The 11650-nt window shown below is 46.8% G+C and overlaps 1 long non-coding RNA gene across 2 annotated transcripts; it reads right to left on the bottom strand.

Moving 5' to 3' along the window:
- Positions 1 to 6: 6 nt before the first annotated feature.
- LOC310893651 lies at positions 7 to 11405 on the bottom strand. 2 transcript variants are annotated; one of them, XR_014579179.1, is made up of 4 exons: positions 11115 to 11405; positions 6888 to 6937; positions 6290 to 6423; positions 7 to 414 (listed from the first exon to the last, which is right to left on the bottom strand). It is a non-coding gene; the product is annotated as an uncharacterized lncRNA (long non-coding RNA). The 2 variants fall into 2 exon arrangements; XR_014579180.1 differs by lacking the exon at positions 7 to 414 and adding an exon at positions 2971 to 5027.
- Between the last annotated feature and the right edge of the window lie 245 nt (positions 11406 to 11650).

Here is an 11650-nt window from a genome sequence, read left to right as displayed (position 1 = left end):
AGAAGTCACAGGTAGAAAAGTAGGGAGCAGATCAATGGGAGAGGACCTCATGGGGATGTGGGGCAGGAGGAGGAGGGGTTTGGGCTGTCACCCTGTGGTGCTGGGCTCCATTCCCCCTTATTTGTGTCCTCCCTGCTCTCCTCGTCCCCACTGCTCCTGTGCCCAGCCAGAAGAAACAGAAAGAAGCCTTAACATGGCTTTGATCCAGACATACCTTCTAATTATCTGAGATGGGGCAAGGCTGTTCTGCTTTCTCAGCATAAATACTCTGAATGGTATCTGTCGTGTGGTCTAAGAGAGCTGCTTGCTCAGTCTTTCTGGGCTTCAAAGTCTTCTTCTGAACCAGAGCAGGTGCAAGATGATACAGAGAAAACTGATCCCAGCAAGGGCCCGAGCCCAGCCCAGTGGCATCGTCTGCAGGGAAAAGCACAGCTTTCAGGTTGCTTTTGTTAACACTGCTGAGAAGTTCATTCATTTTACGTGGTCCATTCAGCCCTGACCAGGCAGCACCAACCTCAGTACCTCCAAGATATGGATTTGGATTTGGATAGAAGTTTGCTATAAAAGCTGGAAGATCTCACAACTCCTAAACCATCTTCAGTGCCCTCGTTTGGATACAACATTCACTTTTAAGTAACATCATGTTCTGGTTTGGTTTGGAAAGCTTTGCAAGCCTCAGTGGTGAGAAGCGGATCCCGCTCACCAGCCTCGGGATGCCCAGCAGCTAGCGAAGGGGACTGAGGCAGTCCCATCAGCCTCGCCAGCTGTTAGCACAAGGCTCACACTGGCAGACATACCTCCTGCCAGCAGGGGTGTGGAAACAAGGTGGGAGAATGATCCCCAGAGCCATCTCCTCAGCTGCTCTGACTGCACAGGAGAAGCGGCTGCCACACCTCTGACTGCAGGGCTTGGTGGGATGACCCCCAGCCTGCTCACGTGGCGCACGCCTGGTCCCCCTCCGTCCACAAACACATGCAGCAGGGTCAGGGTCACTGCTCACAGATGGCACTGGACACTCTGCACACAGAAAATGCTGAAATACCTCCCCAGGTGCCAGGACAAACCCTGGGGTGGGGAGGAGCAAGGCTTTATGTGCCTGCAGTACTCTGATGGGATCGGAGCATCAAATAGGGTGGTGAGGATGAAGCCACGAAGGGTCAGATTTGCAAGAATCCCCACGAGGAGCCAGCACCAGAAGGTGCTGGAAAAGCCTGTCACGGCCGAGCCCCCTTGTGTTTCAGCTGTTACGGCACTGTTGTGGGGTGCCTGGGGCTGCTGGGTCAGCGTGACTCCCGCTCCACAGCCCGGGGGACGGGGACCATGAGAAGGCTGTCTTCTGCCTGGACACATTTAACTTTTGACCTGTATCAGCTGTCAGATTAGAAGGAGTTTAGTCACATCAGTCTGAGCAGGAATTAAAGCCAAGCTCCAAGGGTGAAAGGGCAGAGCCTTAAAGGGATCACCTTAATTGACAGGGCCTCTTAATCCCCCTGTTCTTGTACATTAATCCAAATATCTCCAATTCTTCTTCTTAACCTGTTTTCATAAAAGTAAAGAGAATTATACTTAATATAACAAAGCTGAGCGTAGGAGGAAAATGTAACCTTAGCCCTCCAGAAGAAGGGGTTTAAGGCTGCTCTCAAAGCTGCTCTTTATCCTGGTCACTCCCCAGCCCTTCCCTGGCAGTTTGGGAGCTGGGAATGATCAGGCAGCTCCTCCCCAGCCGAGCCGTGGCAGTGACGCTGTGCAGGACGGGGCTGTTGTTTGATGTTCCATTTGCAGTTTACATTTATAATGGCAGCGCTCTGATAACCCGGGGACTTGAAACAGGCCCAAGCGAAGAGGGGCTTTGGAGCACACCACATCCATCACCGAGGAGCCCTGCTGGCGGGGCTCCGCCGCTCCGAGCATCCCTCTGTACAGTAGCACGCGGTGCGCAGGACCTGGAGGCTGTGCTGCACACCTCCACGGGGATGCCAAGGGCTGCCCGGAGCTGGAGGCGCCCTCTGCATCGGGGAATTGCCGGGATTGCTTTCCTAGTGCCGAACGCACAGAGCATGGCAGGCTCGTTTGCTGTCAGCCCAGCAGCTTTCCAGGCTAGCAGCTAAAAGCGGTTGGATTTCCAAAGATTTAGCACACCCAAGGAATGACAGGCAGCAGCCATTTACATCGGATTGCTTTTTGGAAGCAAAGTACTGGTTACAAAATCAGTCCTCTCTGAAACATCTTTACGGTAAGCTGCCACAGAAGCTGACCTGCAGCACAGGAGATGTCACTGAGATCCCAAACACTAAATGTGGGCAGTACTAACGTGGCAAAGTTAATACCAAGCTGTAAATTAAGCTGTTAGCAGAGAAACTGAGCTGTTAAACTCTCAAGGACATGGACTGTGCCTTCATGTGCTTTGGTGGTGCAGCTAAGCACTGAGGCCAGGGTTTCTCAGCTCTACCGAAAGATAAAGAAGAGGTTCAACTCTTGGCCGACAGAGAGAAGAGAGAAATCCTGCACTTGGTTAGATCCACAGGAGAAATCTGAGATTAGCAGAGTTTCAGGCACTGGGGACAGTGCCCACAGTGCCAAGCTCAGGGCCCCTGCTGGCCCTGGGCAATTTCCCCCATGGTTTGTGCTGATCTGTTTCTCACTGACATACAGAGCTGGCCCAATATAAATGTACAAATATATATATATATATCCTTAATGCTGCCCTCCTGTCATCCTTGTGCACTGCACTTTGTAGCTGTGCCGGCTTCTTCTGGCTGTGAGAAACTTACCCTGCAAATCGAGCTCCTTTAAAAAATATATGTAAGGCATCTATTTTTCTGCTGGCATGGTGGTGAAAGCCACAGAAAACTGTGGAAAGAATGAAGTTTCCAGGGGCAAATTTATTTTGTCTTGTTCTCAGCCGGCTTAAAGTTCAACTCAGATGCTTCAGGAGCCAGATTTGTACAGAAGGGAAGCAGTCTAAGAAACAGTTGTGGATAAAATAAATCTAAAGGCTGTTAAAAAGAAAGAAGAAAAAAGAAAAAAAAAAAAGCCCTTGAGTGGGCTGGAGGAAAACAAAGACAGATCCCATGATGAGGAGGAGTGAAGAAAAACTCCAATGGAAAAAAAAAGGAAGTGAAAGCCTTTTCTCATAGAGGTCAGTAGTATTACTCTGCTGGCTTCAGTGGGCCAGGATTTTATCCATGGTTTCTAATCATGGTGATGGGCTCTTCCTTCCAAAGTTGTTCTTCCATCTCATGATTCATAACATCTCCTGTCTGGACATGCAGTAGCACAGAACTCCCATTTAGTTAGGAAAATACGCTTTTAATGGAACGAATTGCTCTTGGAAAAAAACCCTAGTTTCAAATGACAGGAGGAGGAGGGGAAAGGTTCATGAACTCGAGCTAATTTTTGAACCCTGTGAACACACAAAAATCATTCAAAAGGTTCATAAAACCTCAAATTCCATCAGGTTGTCCCCAGGTTTAGGGTTATCAGTTCAGAAGCTCAGATTCCTCTTCAGATTCAGCCCTGGGCAGGCAACGGCACTGATACACTTTGTGGGGGGAAAAAAAAAAGGCCAGAAACGGAGCCCTGGAAAAGAAACTGTTCAGGCAGCAGAAGTAAGAGAAGGGAGAGTCAGTCCCTTTGAAGTAATCAGCTAAGAGAGGCGTTGGATAAGCGAGGGCCTTTTGTAATCAGATGTCTGAGAGGACTGTCAAAGAAATCTCCCAACACTTGCCTTGCCGCTGATGGTATCTCAGCACAGATAAAATAAAAGCAGCAGTAAAAGGGAAGTCCAAGCCATTATCTGCCCACACCTGGACTGTGAAGGGCACTGAGCAGAGACAGAGCCCAGGCGTGTCCGCTGCTGCTCGGAGATTTCAGGGTGAAAAAGCTGTATCCCACCAGGTTTGGGGATGTCACCCATGACCCTTGGGAGCACGGTCCAGCTCAGACCGCAGCATCCACTCCTGACCATGCACGGGGGTTTTGTATGTACAGAAAATTATTTGCATTTGTGGTATTCACAGCTTGACAACCAGTTTCCCATGAATATTGGGCTGGAATGGTGTTTCCTTTCCAGGATAATGGGGAAATGCCATTAAAGTTTTTTGAGAAGGGTTTGCAGACTTTCACCAGACTGCTCATTACATCTCTCCCCGGCCTCCAGTGTTTATAGAATTAGCTTCACAAGCTGCAGAACCAACTGAAATTTCATTTTTAGTATTGCCTTTCCTTGTAATTCCTGGAGCTGAAAAGAGTTGAGGTTATGTAGCAGATTTTACTCTGAAGAGAGATTTCTAGGCTCTGTGTACCCCCTGCAATTTAAATCAGCTTGCAAGAACATGTTCCCTTGAATCGTCTACTGGCAAAGATTAATCAAAATTGGCCAGCAGGCTTGAAGGGGCAGACAGGTACACAAAAAAAAATAAACAAACACCACCATCATATTTACTCTTTTTTTCTTCGAAGGCTGAGCTAGGAAGACCAGTAACCTAATGAGATACCTGAGGTAATACCACGTAACTTAGGCAACCCATCGCAGGCCCTGTTCTGCAAGGAGCAAATTGTTGGTGGGTGCTCCACTAGCACGAAGAACCTGTCTGCACACGGAGTAACCTCAGCTGTGCCCACAGTCACAGAACAGATGCATGCTTTGAAATGACTGATGGAAGTTTTGGCCACAAATCCATGGCTGTTGTGACATAACAGCACAGAGTGCCCAGTGGGGGTCAAAACAAGGAGCCTCTGTATTAGGAACTACGTAAATTATATTTATTTTGTTTATTTTATTTTATTTTATTTTATTTTATTTTATTTTATTTTATTTTATTTTATTTTATTTTATTTTATTTTATTTTATTTTAATTTTCTCTGAGCAGTGGAGAGGCTCTAATTCTGCTATCTTGGAAGTCCTCTGAAAACAGGGGAAGGTCTGCTTGATGCTGGGATTTAGGACTGTGCTCGCGTTGCCAAGTACAGCTTTCAGGGATTTCTCTATTTGGTCTTTGTGCTTAGTGACATTTCATGCTGATGTCCTACAACCATGAGCAGATCCATCTATGAGAACTTTGCTGAGTTTTTATTACTTCCTAACCTTATTTACTCCAAGAGAACAACCATAGTGTGAATTCTAGCCACCATGCAGAGACCAAAACAGTCAATAGGATTACAGTGAGAAGAGACTTTGGACTCTACACTCTGTTTAATATGACTCAAATGTCACGTGTATGTGTGTGTGTGAAATTCCATGCATATTAACTATCTTCTCATACTTATTAAACTACAGTAACAATGTCTCTGCTTTCCACCCTTCCTATTAGTGGTATAAATAGTCCAAAGGTCTCTTGTCAACACAGCTCCCAGACTTCTAGCTCTTTGAGGGGGCAAACCTACTTTGTTTTATTACTTGTATGGCATTCCTCAAAGAAGGGGGCTTTGACCTTCTTAAATTCCTCCTGGAGATTAAATGCCAAAACCAGCAGTCCACAAGGGAATTAATAGGCAGCTTCAATACACACAGCAGGACCTTTGGAGGGGGTCAAGTTATTAACACACTGGGAAATGTAGATTGTATCTTCTGATGCGGGATATATCTTGCATTCTAGATCAGATAATGACAATGGGGCCTAGAAAGTTGCATTTCTGAGATGAGTTCTGCAGCTCTCAGCAGATCTTCCAATTATTCATATTTTACTGAGAACATAAACTTTGCTGATGCTAGAAATCTTCACATAAACAGGAATGCATAACAAACTTATTTTTGAGGAGAAATTGTGCCTTTTTTTTCCTAGCAATGGGCACCATGTGGCTTTATTTTTCATTACACAAGGAATCTTACCTGGGGGCTAAATACTTATTTAACCTCCTACACCAGACAGTCCTACAAAAAATACTTGGCTAATATTTACTTATTAAAGAAAATTAATGTCAGGCATTGAAAGCCTTTTAAATTTCTTTCCTTTTTTTTTTTTTTTCTTTTCACATTTGGATAATCAAAGTTTGCTTGCTTGAATTTAAACGAGAAAATATTTGAACCTGTCTATATGTAAATGGTCATCGAAAACTCACTTCAGGTTTCTTGCAGTTTATATTTGCAGTGGAAACATGATTAAAAATGCTCATTTAAGGACGTGATAGAATTGACAGAAGGTTTTAGGTTGAATCACCATATAAAGGTGATTGATTCACCACTATATAACTTTGATAAATGAAAAAAAAAAAAAAGAAAGAAAGAAATATGACAATGTAACGCTCCTCCCTTGTTTTTGAACTGGTATGCGTCAGCCTGAGATTTTACCTTTGAAATTCTGAAGAATGGGGTAGCATCTTATGAAATGTCTTCTCTTTTTCTCTCTTCCATTTGCTTTATGTGGCTGGACACAGCTAAGCAACACATTGTTGAGATGAAAGACCTACAGTAAATTAAAATCGCTGAAAAAAAAATGAATAAGTTGGAATATATTACTTGTTATGAAATATTTCTTTGGCATCAATTACAATAAACAAACCAGCATCCATTCCAAAACAGCTGTAAACAAATCTTTACTACTCCCTTATTGCCAAAAATCTCACACCGCTCAAATTGACATGGAAAAAAGCATTAATGTTAGTGAGGAATGAATTTCAGGAAGGCTGGGTTTGGTCTGGATAAGCATATCTGACATATGCAAGCCTTCTGGGAGCCTATAAAAACAAGCTTTCTTGGGAGATTTCCTGCACTTCTGGTTGGGTTGGAAATGTCATGACAGCTGGCTTCACCGCAGTGCTTGGGCACTCCAGGTTCTGTTCCTGGCCAGAAATTGGGGAACAAAGATGCCTGGAAAGGGAAGAAACCACATAACAATACTTAGATCTTCTAGGGCAATTCCCAGCCAACAAGCGCAGTGTGTACTTACATGCACTCTGAGCTGCACAACAGCTTTGTGGAAGATCTTCTCTCCTCGCTCTGTACAGAAAGAAACCGAGGAATAAACATTTGACACTCCTACCCCCCTTTTCTGCACACCCTCTTTTCAAGCTGGCTTTAGGGTGTATAAATATGCAGCCCAATCCCTACTGCGGCCCAATCCCTATCCTGCCTTGGGGCGCAGGAAAACTGCAAAGGTAAAGGCTGTCAGAAATCCATTGTACATGCCCACATGCAAGTGCAAAATTTAGCACCTCTTCCACCTTCTGTCCTTTTCCTGTGAAGTAATTTGGTTTACAAAATACCCCAAATAAATTTTAAAATCTTGCCATAGGGAAGCCAAGTGTGGAAGGCAGAGGATCCGTTGTGAGGTGTGAATCCTAACTTCTGCAGAACTTGTAGCGATGGCAAAATAGATTTGATGTTTCTCATCTTAGGACATGTTACCATTTGTGCACCAGTCTTATCTTCTCAGACAAACCAAAAAGCATAATGAAACTGAGAGTCCCCTTGCCAAGAGAAGCTCTGTGTGCTGAAAGACTGCAAGGGGTTAAAAAGGCAAATTTAGAGAAGAAAAATCTAGCAATGGCTACTAAAAATAATAATAAAATTTTATTTTAAAAATAAAAATAATAAAAACACCATATCATACTCAGAGGTGCCTATGCTATGAATTACTGAATGCCAGGGGAGCACTCAGAGCCTGTGTTGGTGCTTGCTGGGTCCGTACCTACCCTCTTCTTTGGGTGTCCACATATGTGCTGCAGGAGCACAGGGTACGGGGGGAGTACAAGCAGGAGGTCTCACTGCCGAAGATGGGCTGCTGCCCTGAACCCATGCAGAACAAAGGCCCCTTTTCTGCCCATCCTGCATGAGGATTAGATTTGCCCGTATCTTTGTTCTGATTTTTCCTGATTTGAACAGAGAAGGCAACATTGTTGGATGAAAACCTTCCTTCCTCTAGTAAGACTGCCAGGTTTGCTCCAAGTGGCGTAGTGTCTCATTACTGAGCTTCCCCAGACAAACCCATAGTCTTTCCAAAAGATATCCCGTGTGAGGCCCCGAGCTGATACCTCCCTGGGTTGTTAGCCTCACTAGCCTATATTCCAGCTATGAGCTATTGGCTGGGTTGTAATGAAAGACTCCTGGAAATACCTTGCTCCTTTTTGGTAGCCTTGAAGAGCACTCCCCACCCTCTGTTGTGACAGAAAATGGAGCTCATTTTGCTGTCTTCTGCTTTCAGAGATGATTCAGAAGCAAAAGATTATTCTTCCAAGGAAGACATTCATGGAAATGCAGCTCCCTCGAAGATACAGGGGATAATGAAAGTTGGTGGGAGGGCAAGGTCTCCTTCTGTGGTCTTGCTGGGATACTTTTATATTTCCTCATGCTTCCTCAGATCACCATTTGCAACCCCAGTGTAACCCCACTGGCATTCCTATTGAAAGAAACTTTAATTTCCTCCAGGAGGCTTTTACATTTCTGAATGGGCAGTGCTTTTGGCTTCCAGCCTAATTTCTCGTCATTCCCTACTCCTCTATCCACATCCTGGGAAAGAAAGGTGTCACCAACCTGGAACAGCAGGGGCAGGACGGAGCAGCCTGAAGGTGGAAAAGCAAGTCAGTCTACACAAAGCTCAGATGCCAGATCTGTTGTTCTTCTAATAAGGAACCAGGCTGGGTTTATGAACACAACGGCCTTTGATATTGCTACTCAGCAAATGGTCCCTTAGAGGTAATAGATGGTTTCATGGGCTCAACCCTTTGCTGGGGGGGTGGCAGCTGATGCCGTGCAAGCTGTTCTCCATCCAGGGCTCAATTCTGCTCTCCTGAGGGCAGCTTGGAGAGCACTGTATCTCTTCTACTCATCTGGAGAGATGGGAGAGGTCTGCCTTCCTCCTGGGGTCTTGTGGAGCTGCATTGATGTTTGCATGCTTCTTTGAACATAACTTTTTTTGACCAGCTAATATCTGCTAACTTGTTCCATCCTGTTGGACTGAGCCTCATGCAGGTGGCTTTAACCTGACATTAAGATCATGCCAGGAGGAGCAGCCTTTCCTTCAGCCCATCGGCTCTGCCATTTGTAGGCATATCTCTGACAAGTTGCTTGGCTTGGGGTTTTGGTGGGACTTGGCTATTACACAGCCAGCAAGGAGCTCCAATACTGCCTCTTCCATACACAGCTGCATGTGAAACCTGCTTGGGGCTGTCAGATGAGGTCTCCCATGGATGCACACCCTTTCAAGAGACCTGCCCTCTCCCAGGTCTTCCCCTGTTCCTGCATCTCATGTACTTCTGGCATCCTAACTCCCTGATATCATCTCCCAAGGCTCTGCCCTGAGACAGGTTGGTGTCCCCTCCTGTTCCCTGCTGGCCAACAAAGAAGGTGGCAACGTTAAAGGTGTGCTTGGCACCACCAGTAAGGAGGCTGCAGATCCCACAAGGGAGACCAGAGCATTGTAACTGGAAGAAGGCATAAATCCTTGGCAGGGTCTTTAATCCTCTTACTGCACTGTCAGTTATGATTTATCTTCCAGTTTAATTTTACTACTGTTGCATCTTCAGCTCTCCTAGCCTGTGCAACAACTGAGCCACATCCTTGGGGGCAGTGGTGAGTGTGTGTTTCAAGCTGTGTAACATGAGACAAATTCAAAGTGCCTCCTCGGGACATTGTCGCTGCAAACAGGCACTTTGTTCATCTCTGTGGTGGAGCCATCAGGCCCTCGAAGTCCACATCACAACCCCTACCCGAAACCAGTCCTGTTTCAGCAGCACCCCCCCTCCCCACGCCAGCACATAATGTTTCTATTGTGCCAACGCTGTTTTTCTGGGGAAGCGGCAGGGATTTAAATATCATAAAGGCAGAAGTTGGGCTTTGATATACTGTCAGCAAAAGCTGAATACTGTAATTTTGAGCAATTTTCTCCAAACTCCCCTTCCCACCCTCCCCTTCCTCTCTGGGGCCTCCTCCCTGGTGCTTTTTCCCTGACAAGCCGCCCCGTCGCTTCTTTCGCATGATCCTCACACGGCAAATTAATGTGCTGCTGCTGATGAGAGACAGTGGGTTACTGTGAGCCCAGGCTCTCTCGTCTCCTCGCGCTATTACACCCTGGCAACTTCAAAGGTCCAGTCATCCTGTTTCCATCTCCCTGTGGGTCCGCAGGGCCTGACTCAATGGCACAGTTCAAAAGTGCAGGCCGGCCGGGATGGCGGCAGCCCCGGCCCACGGCGCTGCAGCTCTCACGCAGCCCCGGCCAGCGCTTCTTCCCCTTCTCCCCCCGAGATTAATTGCCACACGGGGGGAAAGGGAGGGGGATAATCCTCCTTTTCTCGCTTCGCTCCCTTTAATTTCCAGCTGAGGCAGCCTTTTGTAGAAAGAGCCCTTTTCCTTCTCTTTTTTTTCAGCCGAGTATTTAATCTTCTGCGATCTGCCCCTCTGCGCCGCCTTGCAGTTCCCCGGGCGGCAACCATGCTGTTTGTTTTAGCTGGTAACCAGATACTGTTTTGAAAAGTAATTCTGATTACTCTGTGAATTTAGGCTTCTTTTTGTACGTGCGCTTTCCTCAGTGGTGAGAGATCTTGGTGATTTCTCCCTCAGCAACAATGATTTTTGTGTGGGCGTGAGGGAGAGGTGTGTGGGGAGGGGGCTGAAGGCCTGCCTGTCCCCTGCCTGCCCTCAAAAACAGGGAGCACTGGTGGAAAATGGGGCTGCATTTTAACCATTTGTGGGCCTTTGCACCCATGGTGGGATGAGGACAGCAAGCCATGGAGAGCCAGGGCTGTGTGGTGGCCTCCAAGGCTGCAGGCCAACACCTTGGGCAAGGTGGTGGGACCTTTCTGAAGGCCAGCCATGTGCCCCCGAACCCCAGCCCTGCCAGGCCGTGAGGGAAAGGCAGCTCCCAGCCTGTCCATTGCCTCTCTGCCCAAACAGCAGTGGGAATAAGCTTAGAGGGGCCATATATTCTCCACTCATCCCCTGCCTGAACCCTTCATAATGAGGAGCAGTAAATATTCCTCTTCTGCTCACTGGCGGAGGTCCCAGGAGGGCTGCTGGCTGCTGTGGCGGTCCTCGCTGTTGGGACAGGGAACAGCCACCCTTCAGGAGCACCAGTGCATGCTCAGAGAGGCTTCTCCAGAAAGCAGAAGATATCCCTCCCCACAGCTACACAGACCTCTGCTACCACACAGCACGGAGCAGTGTCCCAAGCCGTACTCACCCCAGGGGTTGTATTGCAGCAAGCCTGGCGCTCTTGTTCCCTTGGTGCTGTGCTTTATTTTGCTTAGGCAGTGGCTGCTGGAACAACTCGAGTGCTGGCCTCGGTCCGAGGACTACAGTAGCTCTTCCTCCCTGGAGAAAGCAAGACAGCCTAAGAATAAGGAGCAGCTTGGAGATGAGAGGTTTGTGTTACACCCCACGGGATTTTAATTGGGTTGTGGATTTTACTCCCCCAAGCTGCCCCTCAGCTGCCCCCTCAGGCACCCCAGACATCCACATCTTCTGCCTCATATGAAACCTATGGAGAGCAAAGATAAAATAATAGAGAGAAGACAGATGTTCCCGCAACTGGAGTGCTTTTCCATGGAAACCTAGGCTCACGTCCTTGCACTGTTACACAATAGATAGCCTTGGGTACATCTAACATTGTTACTTTTCATTTCTTCATCTACAGAGCAGAAGGACACTCCAGTTGATGTAGTGTATCTAATTTTGCTCAGATTTATGTCTAAGATTAGCAGAATTTCCAGTATCATA

This window comes from Anser anser (assembly GCF_964211835.1).
Source record: "Anser anser genome assembly, chromosome: 2".
Classification (NCBI taxonomy): Eukaryota; Metazoa; Chordata; class Aves; order Anseriformes; family Anatidae; genus Anser; species Anser anser.
Note: the sequence above shows the minus strand (reverse complement) of the source record. Positions and strands in the feature narration are given on the sequence as shown.